Source organism: Diospyros lotus, chromosome 9 (assembly GCF_014633365.1).
Source record: "Diospyros lotus cultivar Yz01 chromosome 9, ASM1463336v1, whole genome shotgun sequence".
Lineage (NCBI taxonomy): Eukaryota > Viridiplantae > Streptophyta > Magnoliopsida > Ericales > Ebenaceae > Diospyros > Diospyros lotus.
In genome coordinates, this window is record NC_068346.1 from 27,665,957 (window position 1) to 27,693,254 (window position 27,298).

Genomic DNA, 27,298 nt, shown 5'->3' on the forward strand with positions numbered 1-27,298 from the left:
TATTCTCTTAACACCGGTTACACCGGGTGTTACAATTTTTGTGGCCCATTTCAGGAATTTTGGGGCCCATTCGGCTGGCGAGACAGGGGGCACTCGGCTGGATCATCAATTTCGAAGGGTCACTCGGCATGGCCGAGTGACCTCCACTTGGTTAGGCTGAGTTTGGGGGAGGGGCCACTCGGCATGACCGAGTGACCCCCCACTCGGTTAGGCCGAGTGGGCGGGGGGGGGGGAACCACTCGACAATGATGAGTGGGGGGAGCTTTGCCACTCGGCTATGCCGAGTGGTCTTAGCCACTCAGTTGTACCGAGTGGGCTCCCACCTGGCCCGATCGAGTGGGTCTTCCTTGGTCCTTGACTTTGCTTTATCTTCTATTGGGGCCCACACTTGATCATATATCAATTTTACCTTCCTGGGTACATCAATTGCTCCTTGCTTTTTTAGTCGAGGGGTCGGGTAAAAGAGCATACGATCCCGGGAAATATTGGCGCCGCTTTTACTGCATTTTGTTTATCTTTCGGGAGATCATTTTTACGCATTTTCTCTTCATTTTCTATATTCGTTCCACAACTTTCGACTTTTTTGCCTTTTGAGCCCCTATAAATAGGGCTTCAACTCTTCATTTAATTCTCACAAGGATCAGCCGTGGTGCTTCAAAACTTCAAATTCTCTCAGGTCTCAACTGTTAGAGTTATGCCCCACAAGCCAATTATATTTACATGTAATTGATCATATTTTTCCATTGTGACTCTTTATCTTCAATCAATTATTATTGTAAGGCATTATGTTTTATTTGTCATTGATGGTTGACTTTATTATTTCCACTCTTGACAAAGTCCATAGATCAAACAGGCTCATGGAATATGGTCGTGCATAGAGATGACGATCATGAAACATATTCCTTATAAGCCTTGATCTTAAATGTTCCTAGTCATAGAGTTATTAGGATTGGACACTAATAACTCGGATAAACTAGCATATATGATGCATGCTCAATTAGGAGAATGTCTTGTTTCATAGACATTGGTGTGTGGACACTAGTGCATATATCTGGGTGCTTATTATAAGAATAAGTACACTGAACTGACCCGCTACAGAATTCCTAATGGTAATTGTTGATTGTCGAATTGGAATTTCTGTGTTGCAGTAGTGCAGATTGGTCCTTAGACTTGAGACATCATGGTAGTCTTATATTTGACTGGTTACGCTTTGGTTCTTTTTTGGATTCCAATGGAGTCATTAACAAATTATCACTGGGCGTAACCTTATCACATATGAAGGCTTGTGAATGTCGAAATAGGATTCATCACTTATCGACAAGATGAGAAGATGTCCTATGTATTCCGATGATTTCACGACTAAGGAAATCCTTGGCCAAGGTGAGATGGAAATCAAAAGGTGTTTTGATTTCATCGAACAAGTCATAAATCTGGAATGGATACATAGTTATTGAATGACTAGGGTTTCGTCATAAAACCATACCCTAAATTCAATCGGGACATAGTTGATGAAAGGATTTTACTGTACGGTAATTGCAATTGAAAAGGTCCGTGTTTTTTCATCGTTGGCTAGGCGTTCATGGCATGTTGCTAGACGTTAACCATGATATGTAGGGTTTTAGAATTAATATGATTAATTCTAAAACTATTAATTAAAGAGTTTAATTAAGAAGCCCATGAGATGAGTTAATTATGAAGCCCATAAGTTTAATTAAAAGAGTTTAATTATTCTAAGGAGTTGGGCCTTCATATAGCCCAATAGAATTGGCCCTACATCTAGCCCAATGGTGGACCTAAGGGGTCACACACTTGGGTCGAGTCCGTTCCACAAATTAAAAGAGAGATACGGCCCAATATGATTATGGGCCAGACCTAAATCGTTTAGGGTTTTTCCAAAGGCATAATTAGTGTTTTAACTCTATAAATAGGCCACTTAAGAAGCTGGAAAAAGAAGGAAAAATTCGGATCTCTCATTGGAGGCGCCTAGGGTTACTAGCATTACTCAAGGCGTTCGTGGAAACGGCCGATCGTGTGGACCGACTTGGAGGAGTTCGTGTTTGCGGCTCTACGGATCAATTAAGGTAGAATCATATCTTCACGGTTGCCCGGTTCCTAACATCAACGCATTTTTTGGGCCACGTCTTCATTTTCAGCATTGGACGAGCTCTCACCAGGCCACTCGGTTATGACCGAGTGGCCCCCCACTGGCCCCCCACTCGGCCTTGACCGAGTGGTCTCGGTCTCTCGATGCCTTTAAATGCCTTGAAATGTTTGCCTCAGCCTTCGGTTGCTCCTTTTTTTGCTTTGTATTGATATTCTTTGCCTTCTTGTGTAGGTATTTTGCTTGTTCTGATCATCCTCCCTTCCTAACGTAACAAGGTAATGGCTTTGATCCTTTCTAATTTGTTGAGGAGAAGACCGGCATCACCCCCCGGCCCCGCTCACATTCCGGCCACTTCGAGCTCTCGGCTTCGATACGAGGCTTTTGAGCAGGTTTATGATGCCACCCCTTTTGGATTTATGGTGAGGTACCGTCGCCTCGATGAGCCGGACCCTTCTTGGGTAGACGAAGGCTCCTTTGGTGTTCATTTTGCTTCATTTGAGGTGGGACTCCGCTTTCCTCTTCCGCCCTTTGCAATGGCGTGGTTGCGTCACTACAAAATCGTTCCCGCTCAACTTCATCCTAATGGTTGGGCCCAGATGGTCGGTTTCTCCGTCCTTTGCCATCAGAGGGATGTAGTCCCTTCCTTGATGCTCTTCAGTTGCTTCTGCTATTTACGAAGAGCTAGCAAAGACCGCGCCCTTTATACACTCCAGAAGGTGTCGGGTTTCGAGTTGTTCAGCGCTCTTCCTAACAAGATCAATCGGTTTGAAGAGCGATGGGTGGTGATAGAACCTCCGCCTCGTTGGGATGCTCCTCTATACTGGAACTATCACGATGCTAGCCAAGGATTTCCCCTATGCAAGGAAGTTCGAGGCGTATATCGTCGTTTAGTTGGAATGTTGACGGCGCCAGGTCCTGTCGAATTGATGAGCCTCCTGACTTTAGAAAATTTCAGAATCGCGGGTTGGGGGGTCATGACGCCAACTGTTCCTCCTCAGTCTTCCTCATTATCCAATCAAGAAATAGAAGGAGTCGGGGAGGAAGAGATGGAAGTGCCTGAATCATCTTCCTATCCTTCTTTCATTCCTCAGGAGGAAAATACTCCTGGGGGTAGAATATCTTTCGCCATTGTTTTCCTTTTTCCATTATTGCATTATTTCTCCACACTAAATGCTTTGTATTGATTTTTGCAGAAATGGCTGGATTGGGTAGGCTGATGGAGTTGCGTAGATGCCACCGTGAGGAGGAGGCACGTGTTACGACAGCAGCCGGGGTTTCTACACATGGAGTTGAGGGATCTACAAGCTCCCGCCTTCCTCGTTCGTGTAGACCTGCCGGCGTTTTTCCCACTGGGGTGGAAAGGCGACGTCGTCCAAGAAGTGACCACTCGAGTGATGAAGCTCCTACTCATACGGAAAGTCCATCATCAATTCCTCTCTCTAATGAAGAGGCTGTCGACATCCCCTCTCCTGCTCCCAATTCTCGAGGGGGGCGAAGTTCGTCCTCTCGGTTTTTTGGTGACATGGCCCGGTGGAAGAAGAATGTCGCCATCCTGTAATTCAAAATAGGAAGGATCATCGCCGTCTTGAAGGCGAGAAAGCATTGAGGCCCCCTCCTATACTTCCCATTCCAAGCGATGTGAGACATACCATGATTCTTGGAGACGGTACGAAACTTAGTGGTCGGGACTTTGAAGTTTCCCCAGGGGTATTAGAGACAGACTCGGTTACGGAACCAGGGATTGGTGCTTGTCTCATTTATTCCACCATTCTCCTTCGAGAGGAACGACGATTTATTAGTGGTAACTATTCCCAGACTAGGGACGAAGCAGAGTAACTCCTGGTGCAACGGATCCAAGGAATCGTTGTTTCCAACGCTAGGGACAGGGCCTATCGTGAACAAGTAGAGGTCCAAATGTCAGACTGGAGGAAACGCCAATCTTGTTGGAATGATGAGCGTCAAGAGTTAAAGGGTCGTGCTCGTCGGGCAGAGCTCGGGAAGAAGAATGAAAAGCCAGAGATTGGGCGTATGCATGATCGACTGTCTGAGGCTTCTGTTGGTACCTCGGGTCTTCACGGGGAAATTAAAGATTTATGCTCCAAGCTAGAAGCTGAAGAGCACAAGAATGTTGGGTTGATGGCGCAACATGAGGAACTTTTGCAGGAACACTCTCTACGCCTGTCAGAACTGAAGATAAGTCAGAAGGATGCTCAGGCTATTCGGGCTGAAGCAGTGAAGGAATATCGTCTCTCAGCCAATTGTCAATATAGGAAGGAAAAGTATGCTTCCGGCTTTCTGAAATATGGATTTTATCTGGCCCGTGCACATCTAGAATCTCAACGTCCGGGAGAGACTTTTCCTGAACTTTTCCTTACTCCCGAGGTCGAGGAGTCTCATCAAGTAGATTGGCGCCAGTATAAGCCGGATCAGCTTATGAGTCATTCTTCTTACTTGAACTCTTACTTAGTGGATGATTTGGAAAATTTGACGGGCCCCTGGAATCCGTTTCCTTTCAAAGATGGCATGGCGGTCAATCTCGGAGCCATTGGAGAAGACCTGGCGCAGCTGTTGAAGATATCCCTCACACGATCGAGGTTGAAGAAGGGGAATTCCCCACGGGGCCTCCTGAGATTCCTGTTGTGTCGTTGGGATCTACTAAGCATTCCTCTCGCAAGTCTCGCTCTCGCGAGTAGACCCTCATTGTAGTTTTCTTTCCGCTGTTGTTGGGCCAATGTGCTCCTCTCATTGTAGTTTGTTTGTTTTATCAATGAATGTTTTTTCTTTGTCCTACTTAATGTGCTCCGCGCTTTATTGCTTGATTTATTCTTTTATTACTGACTTTAGTGATACAAGGCCAAGACTTTTCTTTTGCTATTGAATCATGCACGATGTGGTGAGCTTGAGCGTATCTTTCCTCGTTACCGGGTTGTGAGTGGGGCAACGGGTGTGATTGCATTTCATCTCGTTGCCAGGCTGTAGGCGGGGCAACATCGATCGCATTTTACCTCGTTGCCGGGCCATAGGCAGGGCAACGGGCTCGATCGTATTTTACCTCGTTGCCGGGCCATAGGCAGGGCAACGGGCTCGATGGCATTTCACCTCGTTGTCGGGTTATAGGCGTGGCAATAGGCTTGATCGCATTTCACCTCGTTACTGGGCCATAGGCGTGGCAACGGGCTCGATCGCATTTCATATCGTTGCCGGGCCATAGGCGTGGCAACGGGCTCGATGGCATTTTACCTCGTTGCCGGGCCATAGGCGTGGCAACGGGCTCGATCGCATTTTACCTCATTGCCGGGCCATAGGGAAGGGCAACGGGCTCGATCGCATTTCACCTCGTTGCCGGGTCATAAGCGGGGCAACCGGCTCGATCGCATTTTACCTCGTTGTCGGGCCATAGGCGGGGCAACGGTCTTGATCGCATTTTACCTCGTTGCCGGGCCCTAAGCAGGGCAACGGGCTCGATCACATCTAACCTCGTTGCATGGCCATAGGCGGGGCAACGGGCTGGATCGCATCTTACCTCGTTGTCGGGCCATAGGCGTGGCAACGGTCTTGATCGCATTTTACCTCGTTGTCGGGCCATAGGCGGGGTAACGGGCTAGATCGCATTTTACGTCGTTGCTGGGTCATAGGCGGGGCAACGGTTTGATAGCATTTCACCTCGTTGTCGGGCCATAGGCGTGGCAACGGGCTCGATCGCATTTCACCTCGTTGCCAGGCTATAGGCATGGCAACGGTCTAGATCGCATTTTGCCTCGTCGCCGGGCCATAGGCGGGGCAACGGGCTCGATCGCATTTCACCTCATTGCGAGGCCATAGGCGGGGCAACGAGCTCGATCATATTTCACTCGTTCCCGGGCCATAGGCGAGGCAACGGGTTCGATCGCCTGCAAGTTTCCTTTCTGAAAATGTAAATAAAATGACAACCATGCGCACACAAGCATTTTTATGTGGTTCGGCCAAATGTGCCTATGTCCACGGTCTCATCTAGGACTTATGTTATTGCAGATATTTTCTCAAGGTACATTGTTCGTATACAACTTCAGGTAGTTTAAATTCCATGTTTTCCCCATGGTGTCTCCCAAAAGAGTTTGTAGAATGCAAGTGTTGGGATCGATCAGTTTTAGAATACGATATGGTCCTTACCAATTTGCTCGTAACTTTCCATCATCTCTTAGTGCGTTGGTTACAATAGATCTGCGAAGTACTAGATCTCCTTCCTTCATGGGTCTACTCTTTGCCCGAGAATTGAAATAACTGGCGACTCTTCTCTGATACGCAGCTATCTTCATGGCAGTGTTATCCCTCTGCTCTTCAATCTGATCCAAATTTTCTTGCAATGCTTCAGAATTTCTCGTACCGTTTTCTTCCTCATATGCCATCAATCTTGGGGACTTAGCTGAAATTTTAATAGGAATTAGGGCCTCTGTTCCGTATACAAGATTGAACGGAGTTTCTCCAGTAGCGACCCGACTAGTCATTCGGTAAGCCCATAAAATGGTGGGTAGCTCGTCGGCCCATGTGCCCTTAGCTCCTTCAAGTCGAGTTTTTAGGCCATGTAATATGGTTCGGTTGCTAACCTCAGCTTGGGGGTATGCCACTGAAGCGAACCTTAGTTAGATCCCTAGGCTGTCACAAAATTTCCTAAAGGAATCGCAATCAAATTGCTTCCCATGATCCGTGATGATAATTCTTGGTATTCTAAACCGGAACACAATGTCTTTCCATACCATTGCCTCTACTTTTCGTGTTGTAATGGTGGCCAATGGTGTTGGAAATGTATGCCCTAAAGACATGTTTTGTTTAATTTATGGTAATGATGTTTCTTTTATTCAGTTTATGGCACATATATTATTTGCATTTAATTGTTGGAAAGGTGTCCATGCTATTAAGTAAGTGATTCATGTGATGGGTCGTTCTTCACAGTTAGGCATGAATCATGGGTACTTAATAAGCAAGAAAATATTACTCTTGATCTTTTGATAGAACTGGGCATTCTATCATGATAAGATCATTGTGCAATAGATCCTAATGGAGGATGGCTTGCCTTAGCCAGTAAACAGTCCGTTTACTCTAATTGTACAAGCGCATTTGGAATGCGTAGAGTGGACCTGTGATAGAAGCTAATGACAAAGTACTAATTATCATGGAGCTAATCTATCACTGCTACTACGTGGACGAGTACTCTAATACTTGAGTATTAGTTGGTGGTCTAGTGAACCTAGAGCTATATTCTTAGATTCATTGTAGGTGAGGTCTATCAAAGATCAATATCCTTTTGAGTTGGGAGTATGGTTTCTAATTAGCTAAGACAGACTAATACAAGATAGTTTCTGTGATTCACCCCCTTGTGATTGTCCAAGAATAATCGAATAATCCAGGGCCCTGGGAACGTGACTTAAGAGTGTGTGCTTCTGGGTAGCTCCCAGTGATAAGCAAGTACATTCGAGTAGTCACGGATTATTGGACTAGTGATCTAAGGATGGTAGAAGTCATTTAGAAAGGTGTTAGTACATTATTCCTTTCTAAATGATGGGTGTTACGCAGAGGGGTATTTTCGTCATTACACTAGTAGGTCAAAGACATGGCATATGCAAAATTATTCGTGGGGTCAGTGTTACCATATGGTGATAGTTGGAACACTTAGAATGACAAAATATAGCTACTAGGTAGCAGGGATATTTTGGTCATTTTAGTAGCCGTGAATAATTTGTCTTTTGGTCCCCGGGGTAGCTCGATGTAACTCATGTATTTTTTAATACATTTGGCTTGTTGGATGAATTACATTGAGAGAGAATTATTTTATTCAGAATGGTCCATTGGGCCAGAATAAAATAATAGTTCATTAGGGTTTTTAATTAATTAATTGGGCTAACCCAATTAGAAAATTAATTAAAAGATCTTGGCCCATTAGGGTTTGGCCCACTAGGGTTTTAACCCTAGGGTTCTCCCTATATATATCTCTCTTTAGTTGTTTTTTCATCCAAGTCGTTTTTCATTCTTCTTCACCGAAGAGAGGCCACGAGTTCGAGTCATACTCCGGAAGATCGAAAGGGTGCGTTTGAGTTCTGATGCGACGGAGCCGAAGGCTAGTAGGATAGCCGTCGTCTCCACAACGCGAAGAAGCTCCCATCGCTCCATTCCGTCCGGTAATCCGCCGCAAAAGTAAGTCTCCTAGATTCTTATCAATACGAGGAAGGTTTTTTTTATTTTAAAACGCTTCCGTTGCATGCTTTGTATCCTCGTTCATGATCCTTCAAATGGCTCAGCTTCAATCCATTTGGTGAAATAGTCAGTAGCCACTATTAAAAATTTTCTCTGCCCGGGTGCTTGAGGGAAGGGTCTCAGAATATCCAAACCCCACTGAGCGAATGGTATAGGCTGGAATGCAGGCTGCAGCTGAGATATCGGGGCAGATTAGACTGGAACATGCCATTGGCATTTATCACATGATTTGACTTTCTTTAACGCGTTTGATCTTAATGTGGGCCAAAAGAAACCGGCTCTCAAAATTTTGGTTGCTAGGGCTCTTGCTCCCAAGTGTTCTCCACATATTCCACTGTGAGTTTCTGCCAAGACATATTTAGCCTCTTGAGGGCCTAAACATTTGAGAAGAGGTGTAGTGTAAGCTCGCTTATATAATATCCCGTCTATGATGGTAAACTTTGAAGCCCGCATCTTAAGTTTCTTTGCTTCTTATGGATCATCTGGTAATTCATTGCTAGTGAGATAACGATAGAAGGGCGATCTCCAATCCACTTTTGCCTCAACGCATGATACCTCTTTTTCTTCGATGCTTGGTTGATGCAGCATCTCCACAAATATTGCTCTTCCTATTGTTTCTCTTGTGGATGCTAGTTTAAACAAAGCATCAGCGTGTCCATTAAGCGATCTGTTTACTTGTGTTAATTGGAAACTCTGAAATGTCTGTGCTAGGTCTTTTACTTTACGCAAGTATTGGGCCATTGTCTGCTCTCTGGTTTCATATTGTCCTTGAAACTGCTGCACAATCAACTGAGAATCACTATGAGCAGCCAATCGTGCTACTTCCAATTTTCTTACTATCCTCATTCCAGCGATTAATGCTTCATATTCAGCTACGTTGTTGGTACTTGAAAAAGCAAATCACAGTGAATACTCTAATGTTTCTCCCTCAGGGGATACGAGTACTATCCCAGCGCCACTTCCTTGTGAACCAGATGCCCCATCGACAAACAACAACCATTCTGCCTGCTTATTTTCAGTTACCTTACCGGAGTGTGTGCATTCCACAATAAAGTCAGCCAGCGCCTGTCCTTTTATAGCTTGTCAAGGTTGATACTGGATATCATATTCACTTAACTCAATGGACCATTTGGTAAGGTGACCGGAGCATTGAAGCTTTTGCAAAATACTCTGTAAGGGCTGATCTGTAAGTACGACAATTGAATGAGCCTGAAAGTATAGCCTCAACTTTCTGGATGCGTTTAATAATGCTAATGCCATTTTTTCTGCCATGGGATAACGTGTCTCGGGGCCTTGTTACACCTTGCTGACATAATATATTGGTCGATCTACCTGTCCCTCTTTCCTGATTAATACAGCACTTATGGCTTCATCGCTTATCCCCAAGTATAAGTACAACGTCTCTCCAGTTTCTGGTCGTGTTAATAGGGGAACTTCCTTCAAATACTCCTTTAATGCTTTGAATGACTTTTGGCATTGTTTTGTCCACTCAAACTTTTTTCCTGCTCTTAATGTTTGCAAGAATGGTAGCTCTCTGTCAGCTGACTTGGAGAGAAAACGTCCGAGAGCTGCCATTCGCCTTGTCAATCGCTGAACTTCCTTAGTTGATATTGGTGGTTCCATATCCAATATTGCTTGAATTTTCTCAAGATTTGCCTCGATTCCTCTTTGTGTGATCATGTATCCCAAGAATTTTTCAGATTGCACTCCAAAGGCACACTTTGTTGGATTTAACCGCATCTTATACTGTCTAAAGACTCCAAGCACCTGCGCTAGCTTTTCTACATGGGACTCATTCTCTCGACTCTTCACAATCATGTCGTCAACATATGCTTCCATTGTGTCACCCAGCAATCTTTTAAAGACTTTATTCACCATGCGTTGATAAGTGGCTCCGGCATTCTTGAGTCCAAAAGGCATGACTTGGTAGCAGTATGTCCCTTTTTCAGTGATGAATGATATTTTTTCCTGGTCTGGAGGGTACATCATTATTTGGTGGTACCCTGAGAAAGCATCCAAAAAGCTCAGGAACTGGTATCCAGACGTTTCGTCCACAAGGCAGTCGATTCGTGGAAATGGGTATGAATCTTTGGGGCATGCCTTGTTGAGATTGGTGAAATCCACACAAACACGCCATTTTCCATTAGGTTTCGGGACCATAACAACATTGGCCAACCACTCTGGATATAATACTTCTCGAATGAAGCCCGCCTTTAGTAATTTGTCAACTTCCTCTTCTAATGCATGTAGCCTATCAAGGGCTATGTTTCGCTTCTTTTATCGGACCGGCTTGAACTGGGGATCCACATTCAAGTGGTGGCATATTACTTCTGGACTGATTGCTAGCATATCTTTTGGTTTCCAAGCAAATATGTCTGAATTTTCTCGCATCACAATTTCTTCTTTCATATGTTTCGGAAGCTGGGACCCCACATATGCTACTTTCTCAAAATCTGATTCACTCAGATGTACTGCTTCCAATTTTTCAACAGGTTGAGGTTTATGTGTGGCTCCTTCTTCCAAGGATTTATGTATGGCTTTCTCGGCTATGGATAAGGTTTCTTCAGCTCTTTTCCCTTTTGTAGATGACACATAGCAAGTTCGGGCTTTCTTCTGATCTCCTTGAACTTGTCCTACTCTGGCGGGTGTGGGGAATTTCATCAATAAATAGCATGAGGATACGATGACCCTTAGGTCATTGAGTAATGGGCATCCCAAGATCATATTATATGCCGCCGAGGAGGTTTTAACCACCATAAAGTTCGTTTGTCGAGTTACGAGTCGGGGGTCTACACCTAGCGTGATAGGTAACTGAATAGATCCTGTAACTGGAACCGCTTCTCCAGTGAAGCTATACAAGGGTGAGGACACTTTCTTCAATCGATCGTGAGATAAATGCATTTGTTCAAAACAGTTCCAGTAGATCAAGTTGACAGAACTGCCACTATCTACCAAAATTCTGCTGATGGGGTGCTTGGCCACGACTGCTGAAATAACCAGGGGATCATCATGCGGGAGTATTATATCACCTCGATCGGTTGGGGCGAAGGTGATTGGCTCTTCATCATCTCTTACCTCCATTACTGAGTTAACTTGGTAAGCTTGACGGGCGTATGCCTTTTAGGAGGCTGATGTGTCTCCACCTAGGGTTTCCCCACCTGAAATAACGTGAGTGGCCTATTGAGTCGGCTCATTATCTACATGAGTATCTTGCTGACAATCTCTTCCTCTGTCTTGTTGTCTCGGGTTTGGCCTTTCATGCCCATCACGTCTATCTCCCCTTTGTTGGGGTTCCCTATTTTCTTCTTCCTCGTTTCTCACATATCTTTGCAAGTGTCCCTCACGAATGAGCATCTCAATCTGGTTCTTCAATTCTCTGCAGTGATCAGTGGAATGTCCCCGAGTTTGATAGTATCTGCAATACTCTTCTTGATTTTTTCCCACTGGTCGGTCAACTCTTCGAGGTAGTTTAAAGAGTCCTTCTCCTTCTACTGCGGCTAGTATAGTTGATCGGGGCTGTAAAAGCCGAGTGTAATGGTTCAAGTGAGGTTTAGGTACATCCGGTCTTCTAATCCTTTCTTGTCATCGAATAAGCTCTTCTTCCCCTTTGCGCTCCTTTCTCTTCCTTTCTTTGTCTTCATTCCCCGCCACATTCCTCATAATTTCAGTGTGGAGGGTATACCGGTTTGCTCTGACAAATAAATCGGCCAGGGACTTTGGAGGGTCTAAAGAAAGTGATTCTTGGAGAGAGGCGAGATGTGTCCCTTGGAGCATAGCAGACGCTGTCACCTGAGCCGGCAAGTCCAGGACTTCAAGAGTGGCATTGCGAAATCTATCCACAAATTGACGTAAGGATTCCTTGTTCCCTTGTCGTATGCTGAGCAAATATGTAGCATCCTTTTTTCTTCGACTGTTAATCACAAAAGCCTTGATGAATTCTGTCATAAGCTGCCCAAATGATGAAATAGAGGCTTCTGGAAGGCTGTTAAACCATGTTCGAGCATGTCCTGATAGTGTTAAGGAAAATGCTTGGCACATTATGTCGTCATCCCATCCATGCAATATCATCAGTGACTCATAATTCTGAAAATGATCGTATAGGTCGTGTTTTCCTAAGTAGAGGGTGATTTGTGGCATTTTGAATTTCCGAGGCAGTGGTTTCTCCAATATATCTACAGTAAAAGGACATTTTCTACGTTGGTACTCTTCTATTGCAGGGATTAAGTTTTTCCGCTCAAGCACCTCTTCTACCACTTTTTTCATGTCATCATGTATGGTAGCTGTTGTCTGATTGTCATGTCTTGTTGGTGTACTGGTCACTGTTTCATGATACCTCCGCCTTTGAGGGCTTCTGGTTCTGTTTTCAATTCTTGAGTTTCCATTTCTTTGGGGCACGGAATGAGGGTTCCTTCTTGGCGGTGGCGATCTGGGCCTATCCTCCCGTGGAGGCGTAGATCGAGAATGTGAATCGGGAGTAGCCTCTTGATAGGAATCAGCTCCTGCCTCGGGCTGAGGTTCAAGAGGTGGCATAAACTTTTTCAGAGTATCCGGCAATATCCCTCCAGGCATCATACTTTGGAGTACACCAGCCATGTCTCGTAGTGCTTGCATGCCTTCAACGTGTTGTTGTCTCAATGCTTCATACTCTTCCCACGGGACCGTACATGGTGGCTGTCGTGAGGTCCCAGCTTGATCAGTAGGGAGTGATCCTGAGCCGATGTTAGGTGGAGGTGGGATTGGTTGATTCCCCATCTGTCGGTTCGGAGAAATGGAGCGATCACCTCCTTGCGTTTGAGCATTATGAGGGGGAGGAGGAGCTCCTTGTTGTTGAGAATCGTGAATAGTGGGAGGCGCTCCCTATTGCTGAGAGTTTCATGATAGCAGGCGTGTCTCTACACCTTGAGAGAGAGTTCATCGGTGTCGACGGGTGTTTGCCATTCTTAAGTTGACTTTTTGTCTTGTGCTTCCCATAAATGGCGCCAATTGTTATTGCCAAAATACAACAATTTATTTTTAATTGCGAATAGACGCAAGAGTCTTGGGAGTCGTGTCTTTGCTGATGAGAATCTTGACAAGCAATTGGATCTGGTAAAGGTCCAGATCTGAGAATCTGATAGAGTTGATGATCTGGTGGCCTAAAATGACCGAGTGGCCTTGGTGACCGAGTGGCCTTGGTGACGAGTGGCCTTGATGACGAGAGGCCTGAAGATGACGAGTGGCCTTGGTGACCGAGTGACCTTAGTGACGAGTGGCCTTGGTGACCGAGTGGCTTTGGTGACGAGTGGCCTTGATGACGAGTGACCTTGGTGACGAGTGGCCTGAAGATGATGAGTGGCCTTGGTGACCGAGTAGCCTTAGCGATGAGTGGCCTTGGTGACCGAGTGGCCTTGATGACGAGTGGCCTTGGTGACCGAGTGGCCTTGATGACGAGTGGCCTTGGTGACCGAGTGGCCTTAGTGACGAGTGGCCTTGGTGACCGAGTGGCCTACAAAACGAGAACACCGTTAGGACGCGGGTGGGGGTCCCCGCGCAAACCCTCCGATGCTTGAGTCAGATCTCGGGAGAAAATGAGAAAATTGTATTTCAATTACTCAAAATTGCGTACCTTGAGATGAAGGCGGGGTCTCATATTTATAGTGGAGGAGAGAGAGAGGCCTCACGGTATTTTCGGCGAGATTTTCGTGGCCCATTCCGGGAATTTCGGGGCCCATTCAGCTGGCGAGACGGGGGGCACTCGGCTGGATCATCAATTCCGAAGGGTCACTCGGCATGGCCAAGTGACCTCCACTCGGTTAGGCCGAGTTTAAGGGAGGGGTCACTCGGCATGACCGAGTGACCCCCCACTCGGTTGGGCCGAGTGGGGGGGGGGGGAACCACTCGGCAATGCCAAGTAGACCCCCACTCGACAATGCCGAGTGGGGGGAGCTTTGCCACTCAGCATAACCGAGTGATCTTAGCCACTCGGTTGTACCGAGTGGGCTCCCACTCGGCCCGGCCGAGTGGGTCTTCCTTGGCCCTCGACTTTGCTTTATCTTCTATTGGGGCCCATACTTGATCATATATCCATTTTTCCTTCCCAGGTACATCAGGAGTATTGAGAGTCTTTTACATTTCTTATACTGGAAATGAAAATCCAGTGGAAACCCCTTTATTTAGCTTGGGTTAAGTTTACAGGTTCGATCCAATGCTTCCATTGGTAAGGGTTTCCATAACGTCCGTAGGTGATGTCTTAATTAAATTTCAAGTTATTGCATATTTAGAAAAGTGGGGCGTTACACGGGGGGGTCTATCAATACTCGTTCTAGAAGGAAAATATGTGTACCTTGTATGATTTTCGGGCTAGCATTGGCATCTTCTCTCGTTGGATTGAACACATGACTCCATTGCGATTCTTAATCTCTTTGGTTTGTCCAGGATTGATTGACTTCTCTTCTTTGTGGGCAATTAAAATCCACACGAGCACTATTTGGGAAGCAACCATCTGGCTCCTTGTAATACCCGGTATTACATGGTATTGATAAATAAATAAATTTATATCATTTTGTCAGGACCTCGGGTGGTCTGGGAAACCCAAAAGTCGATTTCAAGAAATTAATTAATAAAATCGTTGAATCGACGGTTGGGAGTGTCTCGGGACTTGGATGTCCAGGGAAGAGGGTAAAAGATTTATGAGCGTCTTGAGATAAGGATAATGACGCTGGAAGCAGTTCGACTGGAAATAATTTTCAGAATAAATTCTAAATAAGCCCAAGTGGGTGCCAATACCGAATGGTCATAAGGAACCTCCGGGAAGCTGAGGGGACCCTGGGGGTGGTCCGGTTTGGTGAGTAAGGCAACCCTGAAGCGTTTTCGAGTCGAATAAAGGTCCTGTGCGGGCGCAAGGATTTATCGGCTTTATCGAGTAAAGTCGATTATTAATTTTTGAAAAAATCAAGTCGTAGTGTGGTTTAAGAATAATTAAATTAAAGCTTGGAGGGTTAAAGTGCAATTATAAAGTCGCTAAGTGCAATTAATAAATTCTTAAGTGGAATTGATGAGTTGAAGGGGGGCTAAACATGTAATATATAAGTATTATATATATATATGTTATGCATGAAAGTGGGGAGGAAGCTTGCTCCCCCTGATATTTGAATCAAAAAGAGCTCGTAAGAGCTCGCGACCGAAAGAGAGAGAGAGAGAGAGATAAGAGCTTGGTCGAGGCATCGCATGAAAGAGAGTGAAGTGTGTGTGTGAGAGAGAGAGTAATGCGAGATCGAGAGAGAGAGGTGGAGGGCGGTTGCTGGCCAGTTCCAGCAGCCGAGGCAAAAGCGGCCATGGCCGCAACAATGGAGGTCGAAGGCAACGAGCTTGGCAGCCGATGGTGGCAGCAAGCGCGCGGTGGCGCAAGGAGGTGCTGAAGATGGCTGAAGGCAGCAGCAAAGGCTGGTTGTAGCAGAAGTAGATGTTAGGCATGGCGGACGTGCTGAAGCAGCAGCGCGCAGGGGCGACTCGGGGTGGCTGTGGCTGTGCGCGGTGGAGCTGGGCGACCAAGCGACTGCGAGGCCGGCCGTGGTGGCGGCTAGCGAAGGCGAGGTTGGCAGGTGAAGTGGTCGCAGGGCCGTCGGGCGTTGCAAAGGAAACAGGTGAAGAAAAAGATGCTGCGAAGAAGAAGAGAAAAGAAGAATAAAGAAAACAAAAAATAAAAAGAAAAAGAAAATAAAAGAAAAGAAATAATGGAGAAATTAGAGGAAAAATAGGAGAAAATTCTACAAAATTTCCAGAAAAGTTTTAAAAATTATTTCGAGGCTCGTGGAGCATACTGGAAGCTCGAGAATGGGATTTTGGGCATGAGATGGCAGTCAATTAGGCAACGTCGGTGTGGGCGATTGGCCGATTTTTCCTTCCAGATTAGATGAGGTAATTAATTATTTCTTTTTGAATTATATTGCTTATGTGAGATGTTGTGGAGATGATGTAATGTGTATAGATGGTTGGTTTATACCATTGGTTGAGGTTGATTGGAAGTTGTGGTCGGGTATTGTGCAATGTAGGGCAAAAATATAGGCCCTGGTTTAGTGCCTAATGTATGGTTGCATCTAGATTCGACCCGGGGAGGTGGTAATCCTAGAAGAGCTTGGAGTTCGGGCTGGAGTTCATGCCGAGTTAGAGATGAGGCTTCGAGCTAGGTAAGGGATGGCCCCATGTGGAGGTGGCCTTGCAAGTTGGTAAATATGTTTGATAATGTTTTTATGTTGCATTTGCATATAGTGGTTATCACTCGCGTGATGTGAGATCTAGTGGACCTATGGCCATATGGAGGACTAGTGTTGTGGGGGGCTGATAGGTTAATGCCTCAAACCTTGGTGGGTTGTGAGGATGAATGGGCCTAGCCTCATTTGCATGCATTTAGCATACATAAACATAGTTATATTCATATGTACATGCATTGCACCCTTATTGAGTCTTTATGACTCATGAGGTTTTACCCTATGTTGTAGATGATGCAAGAGCAAATGCAAGTAGGGATGGTGGTGGGAGACTATTGTGGCAACTAGCATCGTTGCCCAAGATGTGCGGATGTGTATTCTTCTGTATTTTCTTATATGTATTTATGTGATTGAATGTAAGCATTCTTGAGCACTAGATGTATTTAGTTGTTGTAATCATAATAATGAGATAGATGATTGTGAGTCTGCGAGATGTATATGAGGCTTTAATTGTTGAAGCCAAATTCGGACCAAGAAAAGATCAGCGAGGTATGTTCTCATAAATCCCCAAAACTCAGCGAAGTGTTTGTTATGTTGGCTTTGTGCCTGGGTCACCTTTGGTTTGCTATGGGGCGAGCTGAAGAGAGGTGAAACTCACTCGGGTTCGAGTCTTGGTCCGCTGTGTTTTCTTGATTGAGTTGGGACAGATTCTTGAGTGGAGCGAAGGGAAGGACAAAGCCTAGTTCCCACCTAGGGCGTTTCTTGTTGAAACATAGTCCAACCCTTCAGTTGTGGTTTGTCAGGTGAGTAATCCAGTCGATTATTTACCAGTGGCGCCCATAAGTGGGAGCGAGTCGTTACACTCCTTTAGCCATAATCGACTATTCATTGCATGGTCTACTGCCTTGACCAACCGACTTTCACTTATCACTATGACTTAAGCATGACCCACGTACCCATACCTCTTAGTGGGTAACTTTCATACTTTACCCAATAACGTGCACTACTCGAGTGTACACTTCGAGTTTAATGATACACGCGCCATAACACTCTCCCAATAGAGATTCTTTTCATATTCACCAAAAATACTGAGGTTTTTCTTATTGGCTGATACCGCTTGCCAATTGGGGTCACTTACCCCACATCTCATTAGGTAACCCCTCTTAACTGTTCTGCACCCATACCTCATTTTTCCACAATCATGTCCTATGTTAGGCCTTACTTCAACTGTCAAACCCTACAATAAGTGAGTGATCCTACCATTTTTCTTTAGGGTCGTCTAACCTTTAATCCCAATCCTCGTCACCTTTACTTGCACGCGTAGCCCTCTCCGGCCCGTGTACTGCACATGCCACCGTCTTCTCTGGCGATAACGCAATAGCCTTTCAGTTTTTTAGTCATATCTCCCTCGATTTAGCTCCAATTCAACCCCCGTTTGAACTTACAACTTCCTTTCTTCCCCCTCTACAGGAAGATAAGATTAATTAGGACTTATCTCAGTATTTTTCATGGTTTTGGCTTGAACTCTAATAAAGTTTTGAAAACTCTGGCAAAGCTCGTTCTCCCTTGTTTCTTCTCTAATTCCTCCCATTCTTTTTGTAGATTTTTGCCCTCTTTCTCAAGAACACACTCCTCACACTCAATCCCTAAAAATGGAACTCAAATTGATCCAAAATTATTTTGGAATGGCTTGGGTTGAGTTCCATTGCCTATTTATAAGCTTTTCCAACCAACTACCTCTTGCCAAGTGTCATCCTTATCGCTTTCATATGATTACCTCCAACCACCAGTTCGTTTCTCTAGCAACCCCATTATAGGTTTTCAAAAATTACACTTTGGCCTGAAGTTTTATATATTTGCACTTTGACCCCTAAACTATTCAGGACTTTGGCTATTCATGTGGTTCTTTATTTTGATCCCAAATGTCCTTATGAAGAGGTTTCAAGCTTTTTTTTATCTAGCCTTAAATAACTTTCCAATATTTTAAGAAATCATATCTTTTCTCGAACCTCTCTGAAATTGTATTTTTATCCTTGAATTCTCGTGATTCATTGGACATATCCTACTACCTCAAACACGCGAGTTTCATAAAAATCTTGGGTATTACAGGGTGGGCTCAACTAATTGGATTTTTTATTTTATGTTGTGAAAATGAACTAGTTCCTTCTGTTGAGCTCTTTTTTGCTTCTTTCATCTTCTTTAATCAATGAGCGATACAATCTGTATAGTCTTCATAGGACTAGATGGGAGGATCATCTTTTTCACGACTCTCTCCCCTCCAAAGGTTGATCATTTTGATTCTTGCCGGTTCGTTGTGAAGCCTCCCAAAGGGGAATGGTATTTCCCCTCAGGACTGGAGCACAAATCCTGCCCGAGTGGCTCATCCTTCTTTGAGCAAACCAGTCCCTCAGCTCCAGGAGGAATTTAGGGATAGTCGGAACCTGCTTATTCATGGGGGTCTCTTAGATCTTCAAGACCTCCTCACTGTAGATAGATTGATAAGGGTTGGCTAGTTTTCTGCACCAGATGAGTTATTGTAGCATATAAGGCCAAGTGCCCTACCTTCGTAGCCCCAGGCTCGTTTGGCAACTCAGGATCTGGTCAAACAAAAGGTTGCACCTCAACAGGAGTTGTCTCATTCTGAGGGTGCGAATCCTCCAAACTGTACGAGAAAGCCAAAATAAAGTATTCACTTTAACCAAAAGGTAAAAGTAAAGACTGGTGGGCAATTGTTGTACCACCTCTAAAGGATCAGAAAGAAATGTTTTGGGAGACACTCAAAATAATTCTTTTGGGTCGGCTCGAGAGATTCTTTCGGGTGAGGCTGAAAGATGGCAACTAGAGAAAGGGGAAAATCCTCCCTGAAAGATTCTTTTGGGTATCTCTTGAGAGTAATTAAAGCAATAGATGCCACATGTCTCCCTCGATATTCGCGCCCTATAAAAGCCAAGCTACAAGACAATAGAAGGGACCTTTTTTTTTTTGCAACCACTGGGTAAAAATCATTCTTTCTTACCCTTTTTCTTTCGAGATATTCACTGTTTTCTATAAGAATTACCATCTTTCCTTTTTGACACTGACTTAAGCATCGGAGGGCCTTTACGGGTAAACCCTTCCCGCGAGCCTTCTAACCAGTTTTTCCCTTTCAGTTCTTTGTGGAAGGATCCCTCTTTCCCTGGGAAGAATCATAGATGCTTTTTGGTGGAATTCGAGTGGATCTCAGTTCTTTTGGGACACCCTTCTCTCGGGGTATCATTTCTCTAGGGGCATCACTTCTCTAGAGATAACAAATTTTCAAGGATCCCGATTCTCTTGGGACACCCTTCTCTTAGGGCATCACTCCTCTCGGGGCGTCATTTCTCTTGGGACATCACTTCTTTCGGGATAAAATTCTTTTGGAGATTCTGGTTCTCTTAGGACACCTACCTCTCGGGGCATCACTTCTCTCGGGATAAAATTCTTTTAGGGATCTTGGTTCTCTCGGGAATAGTCCTATCGGGAAATTTCACTCACCCGCTCCATTGTATGTTGTGACCTCATACAATAGTCTATCCCACTAAGTAAAGTTCTAGTTGTTGTATTTTGGCAACAACAATTACCAAAGATCTTGTGAATAAAGAGATGATTATGGATGATATATTTGCAGAATAAACTCATGGAATGATATAGATTATTTTAGGATATGTGTGACCACCTGTAAAGAGCTATAACAAGAAATTCTATGAAAAACACGTCAAACCTTGTAAGCATTCTACGTGTGTTAAATACGAACAAGGATGTCTATTAAAGTTAAAAACAAAATGTGATTGAGGTATTTAGGTGATGATATTATCGACAGTTGAGGGTAGTAACTATCGACCTGAGAAAAAAGCTAATGATAATGTTTTGGTTCAGACAGGGTTATTTGAAATAAGGTAATGAGCTATGTTCTTCCTTAGTTATTTGATCAGTCAGGTGTGAATTTTGGGGATAAAATTTCTTTAAGAAAGGGTGGATGTAATACCCGAGAATTTCTTAAGGACTCAAGTGTAATTATTTTGGGGCATAAGTGAAATTTTTCAAAATTTTGGGGCTAAAATGTAATTTCTCAAAATCATGGGGATTAAATACAAATTTTGGAAACTTGAGGGCTTGAGGAAAAAGGGCCAAAATGCAAGAAATTGAAAGTTTGAGGGTTGAACTGCAAAGCAAGTGTTAAACCTGCTATACCAGTTAACGATCGCACTAGTCGCCTACGTTGGGAGTAAATCCCGATCGTTTGAGAGTGACTAGGGCCATCATGGCCTAGGCCTAGACCTTACGGTGCAAAGTGAGGCCGTGGTTGATTGAAGACGTGGTCAAAGAGGCTATAAATAGCAAAAAATGGGCTGAGACTTTTACGAAAATGAAGTTGTGAAATCTGAACAATTGAGGGAAAATTCGAGAGTATTGTTAAGGGGCTTTTGTTCTCCAAGTTGTGGAGATTATTTCTGAAAATTTTGAGCGAGTGATGTGTCGATTTGAGGTGGTTTTAAGCCTTGCCAAAAAATCAAGTTGCTAGAACCAAGCTTTAACGGCCAAAATCGAGGGTGTTCTAGTCGAAATCACCATGTAATAGGGATATCATTGTGTTCGAAAGAAGAAATAGGCTAAGAGGAAAGAAGAAAATTGAAGAAGCAAGCCCAAAATCAGTCACTGACAGTAAGGAGAAGGCTGAAGAAGACAACTAGCTTCGGGCACGTGGGTGCGGGCCGTAAGGGCGCGTAAAGGTAAGAAAAAAAGAATAAAAAAGGAAAAAAAAAAGAAGAAGAAAAACTAGAGGAAAATTGGAAAAACATTCTGAAAAATTAGGAAATTAAGTTTTATTAATTTTTTTAAAATTTTGGCCAGGAAATTTGCCAGGGCTCAAGTTTCGAGGTTAGGATACACATACCGAGAAAGTCTAAGAAGCTAAATCAAGGTGAGTGGTATTCTCGGAAGTTTTATACGTAGTATGTTTGCTTAAATAAGCATGAAATTGCGAGGGTTCCACCAAGTTTATGTTAACATATGTGCATCTTGTCATACATATGCATATTCATTTTATATTACCTCGGTAAGCGTGATATTGCATTGGGCATGATATTATTGCCATATCATTATTCGTGTCATTCATGTTAAACATAACGGGGTGGGATGTTTCCCTAGTAGTTTAATCTACGTTTCTCCAAGGGTGATTTTCAGAATAACCATAGGGGTATCCCGTGCCATGTGTGTTTGCCGAGATGACTGCTTTAGTTTCCATGTTGGGGCTAGATGCTATCAAAGCTATCCTAGGGTGTCGGTTGATATTATGCCTACGCATCATACATTCATGAAAACTGTTTTAACCCTCACTTAGAAGTTTCATCTTCTAACTTGGACTTTATCCCTAAAATATTCAACGTTCTAGGCGAGACTAGTAGAAGGAAAGGAAAAGAGGTTGTTGAAATGTAATTATACCGGTAGTCGTTTAATAAAGTCCTACGCTCGTGCTAGGACAAGTTGTGAGAACCTTGTTAGAAATCATGTTTCAACTATTTTTATGTTAAATTTAACTATCAGATATTGTAATTTCTCTAGTTATTATAGACGATTTTATATGGATTTTCTTCCTCTGCAATTACAATATTCCCTTAAGTTTCGATTCTTCTTCCGCAAGTGGTTAGTTTAGCATTCCTTAGCTGATCATTTGGAATGTTAAATATATGTATGTTAAGGGATTTTTAAATACGGTACTCTTGGATTTGAGAGACAATATTGTGGGAAGAGAAAATGTAACACCCGAGATTCTGATTCAAATATGTAATATCCAAAATTTAATATAAAGGTTGAATGTTGCAATAAAGTGTTTTGGGACCTAAAAGAAAATATCATAACTTGTAATAAAAATAGCCTGTCTCCAACGAATGGGAATATTAGCAATGATGAATTCTTATTCAAGAAGGCTTAGGATTAGCTTGTTTGAGAATTTTCCCTAAAGTCTTTGTAATGATGAGCTTTACCCCAAAAGTCTTGGAATTGTAAAACTTGGAAGAATTCTATTGGCTCACCAAAGAAAATGGATAAGAAGGGTTGTCTTGGAAGCCACGTTAGGAGCAATTGAAGGCATGAGATTGAAAGAATGAAAGGCTTCTAAAGGAAGGAAGAATCAAGTGAAAGAATTTCAAAATAAGCCATCATTACTAGGGAAGAAAAGTAGATAAATTAAAGGCTTGTTTGAGAAGCCTTAAGATGGTAGAATAGTATTGGATGATTTTACATCAAAAGTCTTGGAATGGATTAACTTGGAAGACTTGACTTGGGGGACTAATTGACATAAGGAAGGCTTATTGAAGAAGCCTTGAGGTGGTAAAGTGTTATTGGATGATTTGTATTCAAAAGTCTTAAACCATGATTACACTCATTCCTTAATTCAAAAGTAAATGGAGTTGGAAGCATGTTATTGGCTTGCTAAAAGATAAGGATAAGATGGGTTGAATAAAGGGTCACGTAAGGGGCAAATGGAAGGAATGGATTGGGAGAGGGAAAAGCTTCTAGGATAAGCATGGAATCAAGGTAAGTTTTTCAAACATAGTAATCATGGCTAGGATAGAAAATAACCAAATGTGATCTTGAAGCTTGGAGGTAAAAGGACTATAAAAGGGGTGGAGAGTTGGACCATGTAGAAGGAAAAAATAGAAGAGGAAAAGCAAGAGAAGAAGAAACCAAAGAAGAAGGCAAGAGAAGCCAAGGGGGAGACCAGATTGAAAATCGCCAAAAACAAAGAAGAAAGCTAAAAGGTAAGTCACTTTTCTTTCTGTAAGATCGTAGTACACTGAAAGGGGAGTGCATAGGTTCAAACGGCACTCAAATCGGAGTTAAAATGAGAGAGTTATGGCCGTTTTAATTTTGGGTTACAAAAATAGAGAAGGGGGTAGCGCGTGGCCACCCTTTCGAGGGCCCGTAAGGACGCATCCGACCTCCGTTAAGCCTGAAATTCTCACCGTTGTTCTCCTATTTTAATTACCTACAACCCTGTGTAAAAATATTTAAAGTTGAATTCACTTAAATGCATGATTTCTGCAGAAAAACAAACCCAGTAAGGTGTGAAGCCTTAAACATTCAAATCTTGCCCAAACAAGTTGAAGTAAGTACATTATGAACTATTTATGTTGTTTAAGCATTCCCATGAATTATGTTATGTGGTCCCTCATGTTATGTTATGTTCACGCAAGTTTCGGGACCGGAGCTCGGTAGCGCTACGCACGAGGGTTCATGCCCCCGTAGTTGGTAGAACCTCTCGTGTCTCCATATGATATGTTATGTTATGTCATGACTTGTTTAAATACATATGATGGTTCGCTTGTACTTACTGAGACTCGCAAGAATCTCATCCCATATTTTCCCCCCAGGTGATTATGAATGAGGAGATCGGAACGTGGACGTGGAGTGTGGTGGATATTTGAAGATAACTTTTAATAGTCAAAATGATGTTTTGTAATATTTTCGAAATTACACTCTTATGATATATGTACAGGATTGCTACACCATATGTTCTTAAAGCTTATTTAAGCTTATGAAAAGAGCCAAGTCTCATTTTAAGTCCAGATTTCTCAGTATGGATGCTATTATATTTGCTAAGTCTTTCTTTATATTATTGAAGCCATGTTTTCAGTACCAAACTTTTTATTTACACAAAAGATATTCTGAATCTTATTATGGCTAAAACTTTACTTAAGTTTATTAAAGTTTGGTTTCTCAAGTTTTCGTCTGCGCTAAACTTTGAATTTCATATGGATATTATTATTAAGCATGTCTTTAAGTTACGGGTGTCACAGAAAATGTTTTAAAAAAAATATCCAGAATAGTGACACGTCTTGGGAGGGTGGGTTGTTACAGGTACGACGCTCCTCGTGATATTTCTCTCTAAGGTTGTTGATGGGCTTACTTAGTTTTGGCTTAGCCACCTTATCAGGGTTGGTATGACACGCATGAGGGGCATTCCATACGCTATTCGGTGGCTTGACCAAAAACCATCGGCAATCAAAGGAATCTGTCTTAGGGGGAGACTAAAAATATAGGCAAACCTCAGGAGGAGTACGGTGTAGAGTATATAGATGATAACATTTCTTCACTAGGCAAAAATGGAAGAAGTACTGAAGGAAGTCTACTGAAGGGACAAACTCCTCTCAACAATGTACGAAGAAATCGACTAGCTGAGCCGACCATTGTGGTGTAGTTGACATAGGGCTAAGCCGCTATGTCGGAGGAATTGGAGACCAAAATCATGGAGGGGAAGATTAAATTTGTGGCTAAAATTGGCCTAAAAGATGCCCATCCACCCCTTTACCCCGTTGACTACATAGTTCTCAACTTGTGTGGGAAGCCTAGTTTGATAGGTGGGGGTATCTTAAAATTGCTACGGAGAAGGGAAACTTCATCATCCGTCATTTTAGAGCGCGCACCCTTTAGAAAAACCCGACAACCCCAGTACAGTCGATCTCACGGTGGTATATTTTACTACTCGCCATGACTCTTAAGAAAAGAGAAACAAAAGGAGCTGTGTAATACCCTTGAGGAGCCATGATAAAATTTTCAATTAAAAGAATATTGGTATATGGAAATTTCCATAATTGCCCTTGAATCAAAGAGAAGGCACATATTATATAGGATGACTTAAGAAGGGCAAAATGGTAATTTGGAGTTCCGTCCCATAAAAGGTAAATTATTTTTGTGGAGAAAATATTTATATTGGAGCTTTAATCCAATGGTTGAGGATTTAGCTTGGAAATGATCAAGATCTAATGGCTACAATTGATTCTTGAAAGTGGCATGGATTGCCAAATTTGTAAATAAATAAATATCTAATAAGCTTAATAAAAAGAATGGATGATGGAGATTTAGTCTCTAGTTTATCATCAAGGGTGGAGATTTAAAGAGGCTAGATGGCAAGGATTGTGTTTTTCTAGAGAGTAGAGATTAGTTCTTTTAAATCAAAGGCTTGGATTAAGTTTATCAAAAGATTAATCAAGGGCTAGAAATTAGTCTTGAACTTGTGAGATGTCAAGACATTATATTTAAGGAAGAAAAATCTCTAAGAGGAAGTTTTGCTTGGTGGAAGAAATTAGAGAACAAGGGAGAGTTCTCTTGTGAGCTTCCAAAGGAGAGAAAGGTAAGCTTTGATCTAAATCTTTTATAGAAAGAAAGAAAATCTTCATTTCTCCTTTCATTTCTCTAGTCTTCAAGATCATTAAATGCTTTAAGAATTCTTTTCTTAAGGTGGTTGAAAGCCAAAGAGAGAGTCTTGGCAAGTGAGGGCTTGAAGCTTCAAGGAAATAGAGGTAAGGGATGACCCCAAGTGGTAGGGTTTGCTTGCATTTGTAATTGTTTGTATGAGTTGCATGTAATGTTCATATTTGCATGATTTGTGTTCTAGTGTACATATGGCCATATGGAGGACTAGTGATGTGGGAAGGGTTGGTGCCTTAACCTATGTGGTTATGAGGGCATGGAAGACTACCCATTATATGCAGTGCATTTGCATTACATGTTTATTTCTCATGTTACACTTACTTTTGCATAGCACCCTTACTAAGCAATGGCTCATTAGGTCCTTTGACCTGTTTGTAAGTGGGGAATCTTCTAAAGGAAAGAGAGTTTTGGAAGGTTGAAGGTAATGGAGCAAGAAAAATGCATGTGAAGTTGAATGTATTTTGTTGGTATAGTGGATGTTGATGTATTTATTTAGCTTTTATGCATGTATGCTTAATGTGGATGAATAGTGGAAAACTTGGATGTTTTGAAAGGTATTTGAAGTATAGTAGCATTCTGGAAATTTTGGGTTAAGAAGGAAAAAAAATATTTAAAATAAGAAAAATTGGGGTGGCAGCAAGCTGGGTGCCAAGGCGCGCGACTGGGCGCGGCAGGTGTGGCCGCGCGCGGCCAGCGCGGCTTGAGCGTTGGGGGTGCGGCTGATGCTGCCACGGCCACCCCCTTGCTGCTATTTGCAAATCTTTTTTTTTTATTTCTTTTTCTGTTTATTTAATTATGTATGCTATTTTGGGAATTTTTTAAATGAAAGCATGTTTAGATAAATAAATAAATGAATATTTGAGCCTCCAAATTAATTATTAAATTAATATAAATTTTGAGGCATTTGTGGGAAAATTCCTATATTTTGGAAAATAAATAAGGGAGTATTTTCCTTGAATTTTGAAAAATTAATGAGGAAGCTTGATGTTTGAATTTCAAAATTTATTTCCTCAGGATTGGGAATTTGAGGTATTTTGAAATAAATAAAAAGGAAAATCAATGGAGATTTGATAAGGAAAATTTTATTAAATTTTTTCCAAAGAAGTATTAACCCAAATATTTTCTAAAGTATTTGGAAGTGAGAAAAATGGGTTAATAGTTGAGGCAAAGAAAATTATTTTCTTATAATTAAGGCCTTACGCCATAATTTAAATGAAGCAAGTGTGCTAGCTTTTTGTCGAATCCTGGGAAGTCATCCTTGGCTCTTCATTAAGAGCTTGAGAAAGGGTGACACTTTATGACGTTTCGGGTTTTATTTTCGTGGGGTCGGTTCAATATTCTCATGGATCCTCGAGTGGAGCGATAGGAGGGCAAAGCCTAGTTCCCACCTAGGTCGTTTCTCCTTGAAACGTAGCTCGTCTTTTCATTTTTGCCTTAGCGTGTGAATAGTTAGTTGATTATTCACGAGTAACACCCGTAGGTGGGAGCGGGGTGTTACAAGCTGGCTGACCCCTAAAGAAGGAGGAAGACTTCTCTCAGAAAGAAACTC